Source organism: Canis lupus, chromosome 20 (assembly GCF_048164855.1).
Source record: "Canis lupus baileyi chromosome 20, mCanLup2.hap1, whole genome shotgun sequence".
NCBI classification, from domain to species: Eukaryota; Metazoa; Chordata; class Mammalia; order Carnivora; family Canidae; genus Canis; species Canis lupus.
The window spans coordinates 45009158-45032278 of NC_132857.1; the positions used below are offsets into that span (position 1 = coordinate 45009158).

Consider the following 23121-nt stretch of genomic DNA (forward strand, 5'->3'; position numbering starts at 1 on the left):
TGTAAAGATTTCAGGGCTGCAGTTCTTTCCTAAGGAAAAAAAATACTAAATATTTTCATTTATATAGCATTCAACTAGAATCAGTTCTAGACATAATACTGATATTTCCAAGGAACCATTTTTAAAATATAAATTGTCAAGCTTTACAAAACCATTAACAGTGGCATCTTTCCTTCATTGCCAAGCTTCTAGTACAATAGTTGTTTGAAATGAAAGGTGATTTAGAAAATATGCAAGTCACATGGAAATGAAAAAAGTGACATTTTTAAACCTTATCCCATAGTTTAGAAAAAAAATCCATCTCTTGGAAGAATATTGACTATGTCTATTAATCCCATTTATAATGCTCTTGGTGTGTGGAGTGAAATGTTTTGACTTATGAAGTATATAGAAGGAAATTACAAAGTGGGTTCAGAGTGGCTATTTGCTCCCACATGGGATTGACATTCAGCAGTGGTTTCCTTGTTTCTCTCCTTCCTGTCTCCCACAACCCCTTTTTCTTTCTTTCTCCTTTGACTCTCTCCCTATCCTTTCCTCACTCTTTTTTCCTTCTTTCTTTCCCTCTTCCCTCTTCTTTCTTTCCTCTTTTTTTATCTACTTTCTTTTTTTTAACCAGTGCCATGATTAGACAGATGTACACTTTATCAAGCCAATGCAATCAGTTATCTAATGAAAGGTATTTGTTTAATTAAATAGAGGCCAACAACACATTATATTAACTGCAACCTTTTTGAGTAGTTACAGCTAATAATGGCTTCTAATATTACTGATAATTTTTGGATTGTGGTAATGTATGTACAATTTATTAACAGAGGCAAATAAGATCATGTTTATATTGCTTTTCTTTGAATTCAGGAAGAGTAGTTTAGAGGTTCAAACCTGGATTCTGCACTTAGCCAGGTTGGAATTTCAGGTCTGCTCCTCACATGCTAGACCATCTCAGGAAAATTAATTAACTTGTGGAGGCATCCTTTCCTTCAGTTTGAAAATTGATTGATAAAACCTACCTCTCACTCTCAGATTGAGAGAGTTAAATTGGTTATATAAAAGTATTAATGAGGTGTCTGGCACATAACCATTCAAAATATGCTATAAGCTTGTTTCACTATAATGCACATTTATTACTCTGCCCTGGGGGAATTGTGCAAAGAACATTCTTACATAATATGGAAATAATAATGAGTATTAGAATAACCATACTACTTCTTCCTCCCAACCTCCTGCTGAGGAAATAAGAAACAAGAAGATCCTTTGGTTGAGTCCCAAAGACAAATGACTGCCAGACTTTGTCATCTCACAGCAGGTATTAGAGGCTTGTCATGATAGATTATGTATATAGGGCTGAGGAGTTTTTCACAATTTGTTCTGTGCCTTCTATCGTATTGCAGGTGTTATATGGTGATCTATAATTAGAAATACATATTCTCCCCATTTCTGGCACAGAGCTGTTAAAACTCTTGGTACTTCCTGAGCAATAAGAACAATGGGAGCGTCTTTGATTACATTTGGCCTCTTGCCCTCAGTTCCTGAAATTGCTTCCAGAAAGATGAAATGGGTGCGTTGTGACTCAGAAAAAAAGGTGTGTTGTCACTCATCACAGAGATTCGGGGAGAATGGTGGGTAGAAACCCTATGCCTTTTCCCTGTACTTCATCCTATGCATCTCTTCCATCTGGCTGTTCCTGAATTATATCCTTTCACAAGAAATGGGTCATCTAGTAAGTAAAACAGGCTTCCTGAATTCTGTGAGCCACTCTGAAAAATTAATTAAAGCCAGGGAGGGAGTTGTGAGAACCTCTGATTTATAGCCTATTGGTCTGAAGTGCAGGTAACAATCTGGACTTGCAATTGGCATCCTGAGTTGGACGGTGTTGTTGGAACCTCCAGTCTGTAGCTGGTTGGTTAAAAGCATAGCCTACCTGGGCTTGCATTTGGCCTCTGAAGTGCAGGGCAGTCTTGTTGGACTGAGCCTTTTACTTGTGGAATCTGATGCTATTTGTAGGTAGGGGCAGAATTGAATATTAGGACACCCAACTGGTGTTGGAGAATTCTGTGGCGTGCTGTGGGGAAACTGCCCTTCCTCCCCCAACATATACTTCCTGTTACAATGTTACCATTGTATAGCACTTCTAGAGGGATTTTGGTTTTTTGTTTTTTTGTTTTTTGTTTGTTTGTTTTGTTTTGTTTTGTTTTTTTGTTTTTTTGTTTTTTTTGTTTTTTTGCTTATTCCTATGAAATGGCTAATTTTCAACATTGACCTAGCCTCTCAATTTCTATGGGGAGAAATAGAAATTACTACTGGCTTATATCGGTTTCATGAAGTCTTTGTGGTTTTTACATACTTGAATGGGCTCCCTAATCATTTGTGGGGTATCAGCCATGGTCATGCTTACAAGAACAGGCTGGCCTCCTGGTAGCTGAAGCCATCTTTTGTCCAGTGAGAAATTAAAAATGTGGTCTGGTTGCACATCTTGCAATTCAGCTTCTATGAAATTCTGGGTGATTTATGACAGAAGTTTAGCAGAGAAATGCTCCTCTTTGACTCTCCACCTATTATCATAGTCTTTCTATATCTACAGGAATTGACACAACTGTTGACACTCATTTAAATGCTTAGAGAGAAAGAAAAAGGTTGAAATAAACTTAAGTCAGCTGTGATTTTTTTCTTATAACATTTGATAGTTTTCTTTTTACCACCCTGAATTTATTGTTTTGTACGCCCTTTATTTCAGAATTTATTTAAAGTTAAGTGCATATGACCAAAAGTAATATCTTCATTTTGGTTAAAAACAAAAACTTACATGAAATCTCATCAGGCTTAAGGCCTGCTATAATGTGCAAAGGTAACTTACTCTTAGGTAAATAAATATATGTCTGCTTCTCCTTCTCACCCCCACCCCGCACTCGTGTGTTTTTTTTTCTCTCTCTCTCAAATGAATAAATAAAATCTTTAAAAAATAATAAATCATTAGCTTACAACCTTTCAAAATACACAAAGTCTGCCACATTGAAACCAGTAACTATAAATAGCAATTTGAGATGTGCAAACCTTGTGGGTTAGTTTAAGAATGTAATCAAAGATCTAAGTAGTCATTAATGAATTTCTACAGCTATCTCTGTAGAAGGTATGTTTTGACCCATTCTCTACTTTGATTTATTAGTGATACTGTTCACTCTTAATAAAGTTCCTATTGCTCACCTGGCTTGTGATTGCAGCAAACAATGGGTCAGTAATATTCATTTTAGGAAAAAAATTAGATTATATATAATAGATTACATGAATAGTATAATAGAAACAATGAGTGTTCTGATTTGGAATCTGATTACTACCACTTTGAATGGTCAGTGGGCTTTGATTGCTTTCCTCTGCATAGTATCTTATCATTAGTCTGAGTCAATAGACTTCTACTGAGTATAGAACATACATAGTTTTTTCTTGTCTCATCGACAAGCAGGTTTCCTCCATGTCAGAGGGCATTTGAAAGCAAATGGAGTGTGATGCAGAGTGCATACCCAACCTATTTCTCCTTTAGATTATCAAGTGAATTCACTGTGTTTTAAACTTTATTTCTCAAACATGTAACTAGTTCATTGTTGCTGGGTTTCACTGGTGGTTGATGAAAGTTTATCACTATGTGACATCTTCCCAGAGCAGGTTGGGAAAATCCCCATAATGCCAGGGCACTGGACAGCATTCCCAGTGGCTGGCGAGTGGCCTCTATTTATCATTTTTCATGTCTCCATAATGCAAAGTGGACAGATGATACCACAGGGTCATTGGATAAAAACCAGGCTACTTATTGTGACAGTCAGACTGTGAGTACTCCACCTGCTTTGCTCCATAATTTGCTGACTAGGTTATCTGGAGAAAAAAAAAAGTCTGTATATTTCAGCAAACATCTTTATTCAGAGGTAATGCTGTGTACATTCTGTACTTATAGAAAGCAAATGCCCATTTTAGCGTAATGCAGGAGGATACAATATATCAAGAAGAACACATGTTGACAGGTACATGGAGCTAGGGTTCTCCAGTGTTACTAGAATGCCCCCTTGCATACAGGGATACTTATTTTTCAGTTGCACTAGATTTTACCCACGCAAATATTTTCAGTAAATGGTGTATATATTTGCACAGAAAGTTTGAGGGAAGATTTCCCATCATTAAGGTTACTTTGCTTTACATTTCGGAGGCATTTTTCTGTGAGTTTTTTGCCTTGCATCATTAACCTTGAACAATCCAAAAATATGATATTTAATCTTGGATAAAATGGCGTGTTCTTGTAAGCATGTGCTTGTAAGTACCCGTAGGAGGACTTTAATTGGTAGAAAGCATGCTAGAATAATCATTTAACTGGGGTAGATTGCAATTTTTCTAATGTTTGTAAATCTGATTGGAATGGAAGCTTTATTTATTTTTTTAATCTTTAAATTTCAAGAAATGTCCTTTAGGTCACCTTTGAGAAGAAGGTCAAACTCTATTCAGATAGGAAGTTATTTATCAGAATATTTTGTGACTCACCAGAATTCTAAATAGAACTCCCTTTGTGTTTTCAAGACATATTTTCTAAGCCCTTTGCTCATGCTGTATCTCATTTTGGTCAACAAGTGCTGCTTTACTTCTCCTCTGTATTTCTTTTTTTTTATAAGACTTTCTAACTCTTATTTTAGCACAATATTTACTCTCTCATATTTTAGGAAGAACAAGGAATAAATTATTAGTGAAGTATTTCTTTGCCACACAAGTACAGTCTGCAGTCAATCAACCTGTTAAAGTGACTCTACAAATTAGAACCACCACAGAGAACACAGAGCCTCAAAATAAATTTCAAACAAAAATTTTCTAAAAGTTTTGAGCAATGGCACCTTGGTGGACATAAGTTATCTGGATTAAAGATGTGCATTTTGGAAGGGATAATAGTAATATAGATTTTCTTTTTTAAGTTACAAGAGGGTAGCTTATTTTCTTATACTGTTTCTATTTTGAGAAAGACACACACACAGGGAAACACTGCACTTTGCATAAGGTTTGGGAATTTTAAAACTGCATTGCTAGGAGTCAGAGGGATCAAAGGAGAGGGGAATAAATTTGGACATGCATTTTATATTAGCAGGGCAAATCCAGAGACAGCCTTTTTGAAATAGACATAGCATGCACTGTCATTTCTTGCTCAGGTCTGCTTGGCCATTTACCATTTCTGTGCATATCGCCCCCCCCCCCAAATTCCAGCTGACATCACCTGACTCTCTTTGCTTGAGGAATTTCTCTGCCCACATATGCAGTCAGAAATGCTAGGGAATTGAGAATCCCAGGGAGCAGCCTTCAACCAATGATTGAGAGTTGTATAAATATCAGCTCCCTTGCCCCTCAGATGGGGTAACCTTGAGATGCAAGTTCTGTGCTATTTCCTAGAGCTCCCAGGGAGAGGAAGCTCCGTTTAATCATCAAGGTGACTGATTTGATCACAGACCCTCTCTCAGCCTTCTTTCCCTGTCATATCCTCCATTCTTGCACTGGTTCTCTGGCATTACTCCCCAATAAATATTTGCCTAAGACTCTATCACAGAGTTTGGTTGTGGTATGACTCAAACTGAGACAAGGATGCCCGCAAAGGTATTTCGTGGATCCATTCCTATAGAAGATAGAGGATCCAATTACAATCATACCATATTGATGATAATATTTCAACAGCTTTCAAGAAAGAAATGATGGTGCCGCTCATGAGAGCTCATTCAGTACTTGGAACAACCATCCCTATATTTTTGAAAGATTTTATTTTAGAGAGAGAGAGAGTAGGGAGGAGGAGCAGAGGGAGAGGGATAAGCAGACTCTGTACTGAATACAGAGCCCAGCACAGGGCTTGATCTCACAAGCCTGAGATCACAATCTGAGCTGAAACCAAGAGTTGGATGCCTAACCAACTGAGCCACCCAGGCGCCCCTAAACTACCCTCACTATTTACAATTATTTGGTAATATCTGACAGGCTTTAATATACTGCTCTGTCCTCCCCTTTGAAAGCATAAAAAGCATTATTGAATCCCATTTCTTTCCCATTTAGGCAATGCTGGTAACTTATACCATCCTCTTGAGTCTTATTTTCTAACAATTGAAATAATTTATGACTCTAGGGGAAGGGCTAGCTAGGTTGTTCATGTTTTCATTTTGTAGTGTATTCCAGAATGTATTGGAATATTTCTGAATAAGAAACAAAAAAATTGCAATATTTCTTAATAAAAACAAGAAAAAATGTTAAAGGAATTATTTGTGTAGGAAAATTGGGCCTGAGGTGTTTGGGGAACATGTTGCACTATCTCTTTTGTTGTAGATGATTCAAAAACTACAGTGTTAAAATAACCCATGGGATTATAGAAAGACTAGTCATCAGAGAAATGCAAATCAATACCACAATATGTTATCACCTTAATCACCTTACACTTGTCAGCATGGCTAGTAACAAAAAGACAGGAAATAACAAGTGTTGGTGAGGATCTGGAGAAAAGGGAACCCTTGTGCACTGTTGGTGGAGATGTAAATTGATATAGCCACTGTGGAAAACAGTATGGAGGTTTCTCAAAAAATTAAAAAATAGAGATACTATAGGATTCAGTAATTCTACTACTGTTTGTCCAAAGTCAACAAAAGCACTAATTTGAAAAGATACATGCATCCCTATGTTTATAGCTATATTACTTACAATAAGCAAAATATGGAGGCAACCCAAGTGTCTATCAATAGATGAATGGATAAAGAGGATGTGGTATATATATGCAATGGACTATTACTCAATCATAAAGAAGAATGAGATCTTGCTATTTGCAACAGCATGGATGGACCTAATATGTTAAGCAAAATAAGTCAGGCAGAAAAAAAACAATGCCATATAATTTTATTTATATGTGGAAATAAAAAAAAACAAACAGAAACAGACCTATAAATACTGAGAACAAACTGATGGTTGCCAGAGGGGATGGGGTGGGAGGATCCAAAATGGATGAAGGGGAATGGGAAGTACAGGTTTCCAGTTATGCAGTTATGGGATGAATAAGTCGTGGGGGTGAAAGGTACAGCATAGGGAATATAGTCACTGGTATTTTTTTTTTTTTTTTTTTTTAGTCACTGGTATTTTAATACTGTTGTATAATGACTAATGGTAGCTACATTTGTGATGAGCATAGCATAACTAATCAATTTGTCAAATCACTATGTTGTACACCTGAAACTAATGTAACATTGTGTGTCAACTTTGCTTCACTTACACACACACACACACACACACACACACACACACACGGAATTCCTTTACTCCAGATTCAGTAGGTCTGGGATGAGGCTCAAGGATTTGTATTTCTAACAAGTTCCCAGGTGATGCTGATGGTGCTGGTCTAGAGATTGCAATTTGAGAAACACTGTTCTAGGCAGAAGGGGGCCTTTGGACAGCCTCACAACGTTAGTGTATAACAGAAGTAGGCTACAGCAGTGACAAATACGTCTTATACTTAGAATCAACAGAAATATTGATTCTAATCTGTTGTTTCTTGTTTCCTGCTGGGGAAGTTATTTTTGAAATCTGTGAAATATATTACTGTCTTTCCAGAAGCAAGCAGTGAGTAAATATTCTTTTATTTCTTTATTGTTACCTAGATGGATTACTAAAAGATCAAATTGTGGAAAGCAATAGTGTACTCTTGCAGAAACAGAAGACACATAATATGTGAGATGAGTTATTTAGGTTTAGAGGAGAGAATTTTCATTTTCAGCAACCTATCTTTTTCAGACCACCAACCAGTAGCAGTTTGGTGTCAGTGTCCTTACTGAGGGAAGTGTGGTGATGACAAATACGTTGTATTAAATTTTGAAATGAACCTGACTTTGCAGTTGAAAGTGCCAATAAGATCAGGCTGCTATTCACGCTACAGGAATCGGACTGCAAAGGAGATTAAATTTGAGAGTTCCCGTAGCCAACTTCTGCATTCCCTTTCATTTAGATGTCTTGCAGTGAAATTAAAGGTGAAATTTTAATAATGCTTGGCAATGAGGGAATCCAAAGAGAAAAATAGAGGCTTGTTCTAATCAGAGTTTCCCCATCCATGTTTACCAGGAAGGTGGAGAGTAGATGTAAATGGTGAATCAATTTAAATGCTAAAGAGAGAGGAACTGCAATGCAGCTTAAATATATTTACTGTACATTGTCTGTCAATAAACAGGTATTGTATTTTGAATTACTTCCTCTTTCCACCTTGTTACATACCCACATATTGCAATGTATGTGCAGCTTTTTTCTTTTTTCTCTGTTACCAAAATTCCTAAGGAAGTGACTGTATTAACATCACAATCCTGTTAACTATAGTCTGATTTTTCCGATTTTATTATTTGGGAATACCTTAAAGGAAATTGCTTCCTCAGTGTACTTGTGTGTCTCATAGAAAGGCTTTCCCTTTTTCTGTGTCTTCTGAAATTCTTACTGAGCTATGTATGTTCTGTTCCCAGACCATATGATTCGAAAAGCAAAACAAACCACAGATTGTACTGAAACTCCAAAATATAGTTCATGCGATTAAATAGTCAACCCGACCTTACAGTGGGAATTAATGTGAGATTGTCACCCTGGCCATTACTTTGAACTTTTTGGGCATGCTTTGAGTTTTCCCTATTCCATTGTGCATTCCAGTAGTGTTACTAATAGAGATTAGTTAGAATTAGTCACAGGGATATAAGTTTGTTTTCTTATTCTGAAATGCATTTTAAAGTGGTATTTGGTTGTTTCATGTGGCCTTTGGCTGGTAACTCCTGATATAACATCTCCCCACTTTTCATTCTATGTTGATACAGGAAAAAGTAAGGAACCTGGATTAAAACATTTCTCATCTGATGGAGTAGTTTTCACTGATAGGAAAGCCAATATGACTAGATTCAGAATGCAATTGGAGGTTTACCTGTGCTGTGTCCATTTGAGTATTTTCAAGAGAATATAATGAAATAAATCTCTCCTGGAAAGGCCTATCTATCCCATGCAAAAATCCATTAGAAGAGAATTTTATTTAGGTTAGAAGAAAATTTTACTTAGACTTTATAGTTAAGAATTTTTGGAATTTCTAAATTAAAATAATTTGTACATAAACTGTATCTAAGTAATTAGTTAATCCAAGTTAAGAATTCATAGTGTGTAATCCTTTCTGCTGTGCTGTCAATTCCATAGTTACTGAGTGGAGTGTCGGCTATACCCAAAGAACTTGATCATTTCCCACAGAGAGATATCTAAGAAGTAGAAATCAAAAAATGTTTAGAGAAATCATATATTTTATTTCAAAGAAACACAACTAAAGTAAAAAAATGTTGAATGTTAATTTAGGGGTGTCTTAAGACCATGATACTTCTCTGACTCCAGAGGTAGATTTCAGTCCACAAGCATATAGGAAATCCATAGCTCATACCAAGTGCTACTTTTACCTCTGTTATTTCTGTGATAATTTTCCTCTAGTTACATTGTTCCTCTGCCTGAGATGTTCATCCTCTTATTTTAGCTAATTTTACTCATTCTTTGAAAATTTGGATTGATGTCCTTTAAAAAACCATCCCTTCACTACCACCCCACCTCTGGTAAGCTGATCTAGACTCTGAAGTGAACATTATGGTTACCACCCACTTCAGAGTATCTGTCACAGTCAATCATGATAATTCTATTTCCTGACTGATGATCAGTTCAGAAACATGCCAGGTTGAATCCATCTGAATCAGTGAGATGTGAGAAAAGGGACATGAAAATAAAGGGTATTGTTTGAGTTGCTGCCATGATCCATTCCATTGTAAGATCTACAGATTCTGTGACTTCTGGATGAAAGCATTGCTTTCTCTAAGATATAAATACATGATGGGTCCTAGAAGACATTGTTGAGCCTATGAATCAACAATCTCAGCACTGGCTGTTACATAGGATCATAGAGTTCCCCATTGTAAAAGCCAGTTTCTATCAGAGTTTTTATCAGCTGCAGAAGTCATTGATGGAATGCCTGTCTTCTACATTCTCATAACACTTTGTGGTTCAATTATTAATGTCTTTACCACTTTATATTGAGATTATCTGCTTACTTGTCTTTTTTTTTTCGCCTTTTGACTCTCAGTTTTTCAAGGGCAGTGACCTTGACTCATCTGTGGTTTTATTCTTGTCATGATGCCAGAGTGTCTGGGATACTAAGTTGTACTAAATAAATATTTATAGAACTTAAAAGAGTCATTTCAGTTCGTTTATACAACAGCCCAGTTGGGATACATTATTATTATTATTATTATTATTATTATTATTACAAATTTATTGATGAGGATGTTGTAGCCCAGAGATGTTGATAGTTCAGTCAACTAGTAAATAATAACACTAGAATTTTGCATTTCAGACCTAGGACTCCAAACCAGTGCTTCTTCTACTTTATTGGTGTTAGCAAATGCATAGCATAGGTACCAGCAACATTGGCATTGCCATGTCTCAGACTCTTGCAATAGCTTTTATTAGTTTTTGTTAAATGAGACGTAGTCTAAGATTCACTCTCCATGCTGCACTCAAGGCAGCTGCTGCCAGCTGACTGATGTATGTCCACAAGACGAAACCCATTCCTGACTACGCATTAAGCATCTTGCACCTTTTTTCTTTGATCTGAGCCAACAGCAAGGGAGAGATCATCAGGTACAATGAAAACATATAGCCCACACATGTTTCCTTCTGGCATGACAAAATGTATTTGAGCCAGATATTTAGTACTTATCTGGTTTTCCCTGGCAACTTTAGTTCTAATCTTGATCATATTCAGGCAGCTAAGTGGCATAGAATTCATTCATCAGATTGGATTAGAAGTAGAGAAAGAAGCAGATTCTCTAAAAAAGAAGATAGGTGAAATCACAAAGGAGACGGTGAGAAACAGCTCCTGAGAGACAACTAGTTTTTCATTCCTTCAGGGTAGAGGTATTCCTACAGGGAAGCAGTAACTGAATTGCTAATAACACTATATTGTGAAGTAGAAGGAATTTGTGAAGTTGAAGGAGTAAAAAGCAAGCAACATTCTATAAACCAAAGTGGTCCTTATTATTTCATGAAAGTTTATCAAAATAAACTGAAATAGTGATTCACTGAGAAGAGGACATGATTTTCCTGGGGCATATTACTCTAGAAGGCAAACAGGTTGAAATTAAACCATGACAAATTTTAGGTTACTATGTGAATACATGTTCCATTTTAGCTGCTTTAGCAATGGTGATGAGAGTAATGAGCTCACTGCACTAAAAGCATTTTACATGGAGGCTAGAGACCTTCTTTCAGGATTATTGTGGTAAAAATCTCCACACTGTTCTTCAAGAGAGGGTAGCTCTGAAGGTCCTCTGCTGTCATTTTGGACAGGGTAGTTCTATATTGTTCTTGATTTTCCTGCACTTAAGGATATTTAGCATCCCTGACTTTCTCCCATAAAATGCCAGTTGTGCCCTCTAGTCATTGTGTCAGCCCAGAATGGCCCACATATTTTCAGTTACCACTAGGAGGATTTCTCCTGATGGGAAACAGAGGCAAGGAGATGCCTAGTCTTCCCAAAGTAATCAAGAAAATGTTATGTTTAATTAAATAATGAACTTTAATTAATTAGTTAATTTAAATAAGAAAAATTAAGGTGGAGAAATTTATAGTATATTTTGAATGGATTGCAACTAAAAGTGAATGAAAAAAAATCATGTTATAAGTTAAAATTTTAGATTTCAGGAAAATAGGAAATTTATTTATTAAGAAAGGCCAGTCAGTTCCCTGATTAATAAATGAGATTTTTTACTTTCTAACCTGTTCCAGTGGGTGTGGAAGAGTGATGTGAGGGAGAAGCTTGACTTATTCTTTGGAAGAATAGTGTAGCATACAGGAGTATGTTTATTGAGATAAGTAGAACCCTGTTCTTTAAGGAAATTGGCAGGAACACAATCTCAAAATCATCTCCACCCAATATTTAGCACAAGTGCAGTTGAGAGACAAAAATATTAGGCAAGATATTCTGAAATCATTTCCTGGATTAAGAGGAGGGCTGTGTCCCTTGAGCATGTACTATTGACAGCCTACAGAATTTTTACAGAAACATTTATTGCTGAGATATCAACTACCTATAGTGTGTCAGATTATAATACTCTTCCCCATAAGACTCATTGTCATATCCTTAAAAGATGTGAAAGTTAGGTTCTTTATACTGTACTTATCAGCATGTTGTTTGAGGATCTTTAGGAGAAACACTGGCTGGTCCTAAATCAAAGGTGCTTGCCCATCTCCTGATCATATGGTTAGCTTCTGTTAAATGCACTTTGAAATTTGTGCTGTTGACAGACTTCCATGTTACTTCTCTCCTGGATTCACTTCATGTTCCCCCTAAACTTTCTGCCTTTCTTCTCTGCCATTTGAATGTCATCTTCTATAGTGCTGGATGTCATCCTTATTCCCCCACTTGCTAGAAGTGTGACTTTGAGCAAGTTAGTGATCTCCTTGGCATCTTAGTTTTTTCTTATGTATGGAAATTAAAATAGGACCTATGTCATGGGTTGATATAGATATTGATGTAATCTTTGTCTAGTTCTTCTTTTTTTTCTTCTTCTTTGTCAAGTTCTTAAGACAGTTCCTGGTATGTGGTTACTCTGTAAAATTGTTAGCTATTTTTATTATAATTATTATCTTTTACTTTGCGTAAATGAGCTGCCTTAAATACTTTATAGACTAAACTGAAGGTATAAATTAATGGAAACAATAATTGACTTCAGGCAAATGATTAATCTCTCAGAGACTTAGTGTCTAGACTAATGGGAATAGGATGCTATTTTGTTAAGATTTGTGTTTTAGTTTTGGCTTTTAATTTTTACCTAATTTTGACTTACAGAAAAAAATGAAGATTTGCAAAAATAGTAGAAAGAGTCCCCTTATATCCTTCACCCATGTCCCTTATTGTTAACATCTCACATAATGATGGTTCAGTTATCCAAAACCAGAAATTAACATTGGTAGGATATAGTTGGTTTTGAGGGTTAAATAAAATAATATAAAGGCTTAATGGAGGGTCTGGCAGCTATCCTGATTTTTCTTGGGAATTTATCTTGTCTACAAAAGTAGAGTGTTTAGTAATCTTTAGTCAGTCTAGTTTGATGTTTGAAAGCATTGCTTAAAATAATGATTGTAAAGGACTTAGAACTTTTGAACTGGAAAGTGCACACATAGCCCAAACTTTAGGCTTAGATCACATTCATGAAAAGAATAGGTTTTATTTTTTAAATTAATTTTAAAAAATGTCTTGGTAACAGCACAATTTGCTATAAATCCTGGCATATCCCTGTGGTAATACAGAGGAAACATAGTGGCCCCAAGCTCTGATAGTAACATGAGCAAGCAACTGTGTGATTGGCCATAATTATACCCTGTGTGAAGACAAGGGACCTAGCCATTGATGGATATAGGTCCTTACATGCAGCGGGAAAGAACATCTATGGAAAACCAATTTCTTTGTTCTGAAAAATGACTTATTGTCATTTCTAACATTTTACTTTGGGCTGATTTCATTTTTAGAGTTCAAATTTGTTTATGTTGTGCAATAAGGATGAAAAATGCATGTGTATTCTGGTGGTTTTGATTAAAGATAATGGCACCTTCCACTTGTATACTACTTTACACTCTTCAGAACACTTACTTTCACTTACATTATTTCATTTTGCTACTCACAATAGCCTTGCATGGTGGTCAGTAATTGTGGCTTACTCTTATTTTATGGCAGAGGAGACTGAAGACAAGAGAGGTTATATGACTTGCCCGAGATCATAAGGCAAACACATGTGTTGTCTTCTTCTTTTTTAAAAGACTTTATTTATTTATTGAGAGAGAGAGAAAGACAGCACTAGTGGGGGGTGAGGGCAGAGAGAGAGGGAGAAGCAGACACCTGCTGAGCAGGGAACCTGATGTTGGGCTCGATCGCAGGACCCTGAGATCATGACCTAAGCTGAAGGCAGCTGCTTAACTGACTGAGCCACCCAGAGATCCCTTAAGAGTCTTTTTATAAAATACATTTTAAAATAAAATATTCTTATTGCTTATTTTAAAATAAAATGTTCTTATTGCCTTGCTACATAATATTTTGTATATGCAAATATACTTTGAGCAAAGTCTCCATTTTATTCCACATAACTCTACATAGTTTGTTGTAATACATAGGTCATTGTGGGAATGATAAAATAAAACAAAACAGGGGCACCTGGGTAGCTCAGTGGTTGAACATCTGCCTTTGGCTCAGGTCGTGATCCCAGGGTTATAGGATTAAGTCCTGCACCAAGCTCCCCACGGGAGCTACAAGTTCTCCCTCTGCCTATGTCTCTGCCTCTCTCTCTGTGTCTCTCAAAAATAATAAATAAAATCTTTTAAAAAAACCCAAAAGGCTGAAGTTATAAAGGTTATAAGGTTACTAAGTTATAAATAAATAACATATATTTCAAAAGACCGTAAAAATTATTCCCAGTAATTCAATTTTGGGTGAGTGGAATGAAACCTCATAATCCTAAATGCTTATCATCATCTATAAATATATTTCAAAATAGCTTTGGCCCATCTATTTCTAGAAATAATAGATTCATAGTACATGAGCATTCCATTATTTTGTCTTTCCTTTGGCTCCCTGACTCCCTTTCCTCCTCTTCTCCAAGATATTGGTCTAGGGAACTGGAGTTTTAGACGTAGCTAGAGATAGAGAGATGCAGAAAAACAGATACAGAGATAGAGACACAGATGGACATATAGACATATAGATGTGGATTTTTTATTCTCCTAGATTACATAATGAGAAATATTGGTCAATTTTTCATATATATATATATTTATATATATACACATATATTGTGTATGACATACATACATATATATATTCCTCATATCATATATATGTGTGTGTGTATATATATATATATACTTAATAATATCTGTCTCGACTCCATGTCCCTATATAGAATCCCAGGATTCAGTAGCTAAGATTTTGGAAACATATAGGTTCAGGAATAAGAAGACACCACAAAGAGCACCTGAGTGGTCAGTGCGTAGTTTAGGCAGATGTATTTCTAATCCCTTTGCTTTTAAGAGACTACAAGTTCAAGATTTGGTAAGGTGATTTGGGAAGCCTGATATGAATGTCAGATTAACAACCACCATAACTACCAAACCAGGCAAAGCATGAGCATCTCAAGAGAGGATGCTTGGCTGTGATGAAGGACGTATGTTGTTATTTATTTTGCATGAGATAATATTTTGTGGTTATTATACCAGAATGTTCAACAAGTATTTTCTTTGTTGTTAGTTTCAAATATATTTCAATGTTCCCTAATATGAGTAATCGATTTTAATTTTATTTCATCTTCTTTAAAATATACCCCCTCATCTACACTGTTTCCAAACAATGTTTATATTCAAGATATAAGATTTTTATACTAAATTTGAAAAAAAAAATGTTGCTTTCCATGGGAAAACCCAGGAGATTGAAGAAACTGACTCTAGACACTGCAGGAAAGGTCTCATTGCTCATCTTGTAGCCTTAAAATTTAGCGCAGTACCTGACACATGGTAGGCACTCAGTATTTGTTTGATGAGTTAAAGGAATGCTAGATCTCCCTAATAGCACAATAGGAATCATAAGATTTATGAGCTGATGGACTCTTAGGCATTGAGATTCAAAAGGGTTTCATTTTTCAGAGAGGTAGAGCTAAGATTAGAATCCAGTCACCTTGCAGCCTGCCAAGTCCTCTTTCTGCCACTCCATTTATCAGCAAATGGATATTCCATTTCCCAAGGCAGGGCTACTTTGATGTTCCTGATTTTATGAGATGGAACATTGTAGGTAGATATTGTATCTGGAAATCTACCTCATCCCTTGAACAGAGCATTTTCCAAATCAGGTACCATGGAACATGGGTTCCAGGGCTTCCTAATAGGTAACCTGGAAACATAGATTCTCTGGTTAAATAAAAGTGGATAAAAAAGTGGAAAATGATGCACATGTTATTTCTCTTATAGAAACTCATAATGTGTCTTTGTGGTAGAAAGGGCTCCCAAGAAGGCGGCCTTTGAAAAACCTATTTAATTAAGTTTCCTCAGGAGCCTCCTAAAATTGAGTATTGAACACTTTATTTGCAACATGCATACATGCATACTGACTCTTTCTATAACAGTATTCCCAAGGATGACATTTGCAGGATTGCTGTTATCTACTTTCTAAGGTTGACCAACTGTTACCCAATGCTCTTCAGTTCTTAGGAACAGCCTCTGTGGGTTTTTTTTTTTTTTTTCTTTTTTTTTTATGCTGGTTTTTCTGTAGTGATATAGTCTGCGGGAAGTCTCGATTTTTTTCTTTCCCACTATAGATTATAGTTAAACTGAGGCATCTGTGAGAAATATATGTGATGTTGAAGTTTTCATAGGAAGGCTAGAAAGATAACTTTGCATAGAATGGCCATTCATCCTGGTTCACTCAGTAAAACTCAGTTTTTTCCCATTGTCCTTCCATAATAACAAATGCTACCCTTTTTCAATCTCAGAAATATCTTGGTTTGGACACCTAGTAATTCTCTTATACCCAACCCCACGCTACATGAGCCACCATTTCTCTTCAACTCATTCTCCCCTTTGGGAGGTAGTTCACATCTCATCTTCCTCCTTGACCTTCCTGAACACCACGTTCAGTTCTCACTTCTTCTCCCAGTGCTGCTGTGCCACCCACTAGCTACCTGGGACCTGGGGGCCAGCTCTTTCCACCAGAAGTCAGGTTTTCAAAAATTCTTACTGTGGAAACTGGCTTCTCCTGAAGAACTTGCATGTCAGTTGCTAAGAACCCATGAGTGAAATACTCAGAAAATTAGAACAAACAATTATGTATAAATTAGGTCCTATGATGTCCTCACCCATCATATCTACTACAGGCCCTGCTCTTTCTCATTATGCCTGTAGGTTCACCATTTAGGACCAAATAATCTGTGGTCTGCACTCTCTGGAGCTCTGGCCTGGGTCTGTTCCATGGGAACCTCAGGATGCAGCACTTGGGTGTTCTGGTCACTTGATTCCCTTCCTCTACTTGCCATGGTACCATGGTCTGTGTTGCAGATGGAGCCTTCTGTGACTCTGCTGCCCAAATTGTCTGTTCCCTTTCTTCCTTTCCTATTTCACATGTAATTATTACTATATAGCTTTACACTCAATTGCTCAACTGTGTATTTTAATTTGGATTTCTTTCTTTAATATATGCTCCTTGAAAATAGAAACTGGCTTAATGATTCTAAATTGCCTACCATGCCTAGCATATCACAAGGCTCCCACAAATCAGGGAGTTTCAACCACAGATGATATTTTAGACTCCATCGGGCTCAGCCCTTAAACATTGTCCAGCAACTTGCAGAAGGTCACCTCTGTGTGGAAGGCCGATCCAGTCTGCTAGAAAAGATTGTTGATTAATAAGAAGGGAGTAGTCCACAACTGAGGCTATAGAGGTTTAAATGATTGAAGCCTTGTTCTGGATTTGACTGACTAGGGATTATCTGTCTCTCATTGACTCCTCAGTATTTCTCATAGTCGATATTGTGGAGGTGATGTTTATGAACTGTGCAAGCTTGCAGTGAGGCTTATGCAAGACTGCATGTATGTCATGTGTTACTCGGAATCTGGGGCATATGAGGCACTTAGTGTATTATAGTTCATATCAATTGTTTTATTGCCAGTTTTGAATTCTTCTGTGTCCAGATTGCTTGAAGGACTAGAGCAAGTTGCCTGAGTTTGGGCAGCATGTTATGAAGACTCAACATCACAACATCTGCTCTGAGCTGTCTCTGAGGAGGGTTGGGAGTGTGGGATTGCCATGGTGATAAGCCCCACCTGCAGCAAGGGAGCTTGCTCTTTTTCTGAACCCACTGACTTTGATGATGCTTGGCAAAAGTATTTACAGCCTTGGATTTTGTACCACATGGCTCTCCTGGTCATCATTTCCTGGGCTTTCAAGGGTCAGAATGACAGCTTCAGTACTGACTGCCTAGCAAGGCTCCCCTGGGTCCGGCTAAAGAATGTATGCATACCCACCACTTTAATTCACAGAGGAAATGACTTGCAGTTCACAGTGTCAGGAAATAACATTTCTGACAAGTGTAGGTTTTTTCCAAGGCTTTTAGGGGATCGCACCTTTTCCCACATGTAGATAGTTGATGGGGCACTCGTCTGGTCAGCTGTCATTGCTGCTCTGAGAGACAGCTGCCTACTGACAACCTGGTGGCTGGCAGGTGGCTCTGGAATGCTGTCTGTCTCCTCAGGGCAGACCACTTATCATGGGGCTTAGGAGGGTCGAGAGATGCTGCAGTTTCACAGCCACGAGGCTGCTGACAGGGGATCGTGCAGGCCGTGCTGCCCACTGCAGTGTGCCATTGCCCTTACAAGGGTCTTAGGGACCAGTAGGGACTCTTCTCTTAATGAGGGTTTCCTCAACCTGTGGAGGTGCTAGTGATAACTTCTCAGGTGAAGCCACTCTTCTTGAGGATGGCAAGCAGTTTTCAAAGCACAAATATCACCATCCTTGATTCCTTCACCTAGTGGCCTGGCAGGTATTTATTCGATAAAGCACTTAGTCAAACCATTAATGTAAGTTTTAATAAGTTTTAATGTTTTGAAAATATTAGTGTAGGCCCTATGTTTTCCTCCTCAATTTCATCCTCTCCACATTAGTTTGTTATTACGAGATATCATTGTTTCTTTTACAGTTCATGTGTAATTTATTTCCTAAAGTTTATGAGAATTCTGTAATTATCACTTGGATTTTCACTGTCCCAAGGCTTAGGTGGGAATTAAGATGGGGCTTAGGTGGGGATGGAGAGTTCCCTCTCTGCTTTGAGCCAGCCTGGCACAACAGTAGGGAGTTTGGTGCTTGTTCCACTTTGGCTGCTTTCCTTACTAGGTTTCTGAGTAGAGTGTGTAGTAACCTCCTTGGGGTTCCCCAGACTTATTTTTCTTCTTGCCTCTGGTCTTTATTTACATAGTTTCATGTGCCTGGAGCATGTTCTGTACCATACCTGAATTTCCCCTCCCAACTCCCCTCAGCCACTCAGCTTAGGTTGTCTCCTCTAGGAAGGTCTCTCTTGTCCCCGCATTTGGTTGACTGTCTCCCAGATATGCCCCCATTGTCACATGTGCATAGTTTTACACAGTTGTGCAGACATGGATTACAGTGTACATTCTGCAGAATGACCTCCACTGTGTTATGAGCACTATATCATTGACATGTTTTTCTATCTCAGCTCTTAATGGCTTCAGCGTATACCATAGGACTAATACACCATGATTTATTTAAAGAATCACCTATTGTTGGATATTTAGGATGTTACATTTTTTAGGCCATTATAAATAACGCTGAGATGAATATTGAATAACTAAATCTTTATGCTTTCCTTCGGATGAATTGTTAGAAGGGTAATTGCTGCTGTCACTATTTATGTTTTGTGGATTTTTACCTCCCACAGAATTCTTGGGATTGAAGGATTCACCACAGAGTGGGGGAAGAGATGGGATGTGGAAAGCCCCTGCAACTCTCTACATTTATTCCAGTCTGATCACAGCTATATCATAAATAATATGGTATCATTATATAGCACGTATTCAACAAAACATGTGAGGGCATGCATATGTGTTCTGGGGTATAGGAAATACATAAAATATATACTCTAAAACTGTTATAGAATAGAGTGTGAACAAGATGCATTCAGAAATGGCATAACCAGGGAAAAAATCCTAAATGAGGAGTAGTTCAAATGCTGTTGATGATCAATCTCGGTGGTATTTCTGGCCAGGGTGGTTGGGGTAAGGAAACTCTGTAGATAAGGTAGTATTTGAAAGGAGCCTCAAAGCGTTGGTGTGATTTGTACACTGGAGAAGAGAAATAGGAGCTGGAGACAAAATTTGAAGTGCAAAGAATTGTAAAACAAAGCTTAGAAGCAGAAAAGCAATGGGCATTTTTTCGTAATAGTGAGAGTTTCCAATTACCACATGAATAAGAAACATCCATGCTTGTTTTTTAATGCCTGTCATTTGCATGCCACCTTTATGCTTCTTGCTGTGACTGCATGCTTCTATTCATATATTTTTGAATCTAATAAGACTTATTAATTAACTAACTGCATGTTAAAATCTGTTTTACCTTAAAGGGAAAATAAGTATCTCTTTGTTCACCTTTAGCTTTGGGAAACCTGGGACAAAGGACAAAGAACCATAAAAATGCTGAGTGAGGTCTTTATATTAAGCTAAGTTATTGGGCATGTTGCCTTGAAGTCTGATCTTGATATATTTTCCATTGCTTAGAAACGAAAGCTTCTTGTGTTTATACATGTGTGTGACTGTGTGTGTGTGTGTGTGTACATGTTTACATGACTGATTTTCAGAGAACATGTGCTGGTTGTGGAAGCATTAAAATAGTTTACTGTGGGTTGGTAAATAGTCACTCATCCACCCATCTCTAGTGCCCCTCCACAGCCCATTGCCTCTCCCACATTTTACCAGAACTCTTTACAATACAGCAATTTAATGAGTACCCATGCTACACCAGTAGTTGTGTACATGTATGTATATATGTGCATACACACCCCTGGACATTTGTATATGTGTATAAGCTGGATTGTATGTAGAATGTATGTTTCTTACTTTTGAAATGGAGATAAGAAGTGACATGACAAATCTCATTGATAAAGCATCTTGAGGGAGCCGACCCAAATTTTGAAGGGAAGGAATGGCTTCTGATACTCTTGGCACTACTGTGTCCCACCTCATTTATATCCTTAATGATAAGCATGCCATTGGATTTTCTGTAAACAGTTCAGATTCCTATAAAATCAAAACTTTGTTGTTTAGGCATGTTAATTATGGTAACTAGGATATGAAAGCCAGAAGAATAGGAGATGCATACAAGACTTATGACCTGTAGGCCTTGAAGCATCAGTCATTTCTTAGACTTAGATGGCAGATCACAGAAGTACTTTTGTTCATCTTCAATATTACTCCCAACTCTACTTTTTTTGCCCCTGATCTCTTTAGGTATGCATTAGATGAATATGAATTTTCAGCCTTTTATTTCTTATCAGGAAATGAGTTAATAGTCTCACAGATTTCCTGTAACAATTAAATGAGGTAATACCCAATGCAATGAAGGTCATATAAAATGGGTACCCCCAACTTCTCCAAAAAAAAATGAGAGTAACAAATACAAGTATACAAAACCAACAACATCAGCATATCTAGAAGACATAGAAGACCCAAACTCAGAAATACATGAAGTAGGAAGGTAAACACCAAATCCAGTAAGCTATCTCTAGCACTCCCTGCCTTCAGGAAGTGCAAAGGTACCTGAGTGCTGAGGAGAGAGGGGTGCCCTGTAAGAAAGAGGAACAGGAGGACTAGCAGCAGACTTAAAACTTTCCTAAAGCCACCACAAGAAAGAAAAAAAAAATCACCCCATGTGTGAACATTTGAAAAATACACTCAAGTTCAGAGCTTTCACTTCTGGGAAGACTTAAAAATGCATCCCTGGTCTGAGCAGGCCACCCTAGAAAGATAATACTGTATAGGGAGAAAGAAGTATGTGAATATTTTTATTTGGATTGCATTAATTTTGTGAATTAACTGAGGGAGAACTTCTATCTTATTATGTTGATTCTTCCAGCAAAGAGCCAATGTTCGAGTAATCTTTTATGTCTCTCAGGAGTCTTTTAATATTTTCCTTATGTAAGTTTTGTACATTTCTTGTTAAAATTATTCTTAAATATTTCATCCTTTTGTTGCTGTTGTAAATGGTGATTTTTTTTCTCTTTGTATCTTCTAATTAAATATTTTATGTGTAATTTAAGACTATTGATTTATGCTAATTTTATAGCTTGCTACTTCATTGAATCCTTTTATCCTTGGAGTTAATTTTAACATCGATTCTTTAGGGTTTTCCAAGTACACAATAATATAATCCTTGCAAAAAATATTGCTTTACTTCTCTTTATTCATTTTTTATCCAAACAATTAATTTCTCTTGTCTAAATACATTATTGATGAATAATATTTTGGGCATTGACAAACCTTGCCTTTACCTGATCTTAGTGGAGATATCTTTAGCATCACCATTTAAGAAAGATACTAGCTTTAGGACTAAGATAAATATATTTTAAGAATGTGTTCATCAATTCCCATTTTCTTATACATATTTTTTAAATCAGGAATGCATGTAGAATTTTGCCAAATGATGCATTGCACAGGTGGATTTCCTAATACTTAACCAACCTTGCTTTCCTTGGATAAGTCCCACTTGGCCATGGTGTATTATTTTCTTGATATGGTATTGGATTTTGTTTAGTACTATTTTATTTAGAATATCTATATTAACATTTAGACATATTTGTATATTCTGTACCAATTTAGCAAGCCTTTACTAGGTTTAGTTATCAGTACTATTTTCTGTAACATTTAGTAGAGCAATTTGGTCCTTCCAAGACTGAGATAATTCCCCTGTGAAACCATATGGGCCTGGCATGGTATGATTCCATGATTACTTTCTCTATTTATTCTAGGAAAATTGATCTGTTTAAGCTTTCTATTTTTAATGACATCAATACTAGTAAGCTGTATTTCCCTAGGAAATTATCCATTTCATTTGGATTTTCAAATTTATTTGCATAGAGGTTTACTAAGTAGTTTCTTGTGGTTTTTAAAAGTTTTTACTTAAATTCCAGTTAATGTACAGTGTAATAGTAGCTTCAGGTGTACAATGTAGTGATTCAGCACTTCATGGAACACCTGGTGCTCATCATCACAAGTTCACTCCTTCTAAAATCCCTTTTAGTTAAAGAGTTATTTCTTCCTTGTCATTACTTATTTTGCATATGATAGCTTAAAGGTTAATACTCCTACCATATAAAGAATTCTTTTAAAAATGGTGGAAAAGGTTAAAAATAAACTCAATGTAAATTTTTGAAAGAGCATTAACATATAATTCACAAAAAATATATATGAGTAGTCTTTAGTCATAAAAAATTGTTCACCTTTACTCATGGTATTGTGAATGAAAACTATACTGAGACATGACTTCTC

The 23121-nt window shown here is 36.7% G+C and overlaps 1 protein-coding gene across 1 annotated transcript in view; it reads left to right on the forward strand.

The window, feature by feature from the left end:
• The window catches only part of THSD7B (thrombospondin type 1 domain containing 7B), a 725689-nt gene that overhangs the window by 258543 nt on the left and 444025 nt on the right, over positions 1-23121 (forward strand). The window lies entirely within an intron of this gene.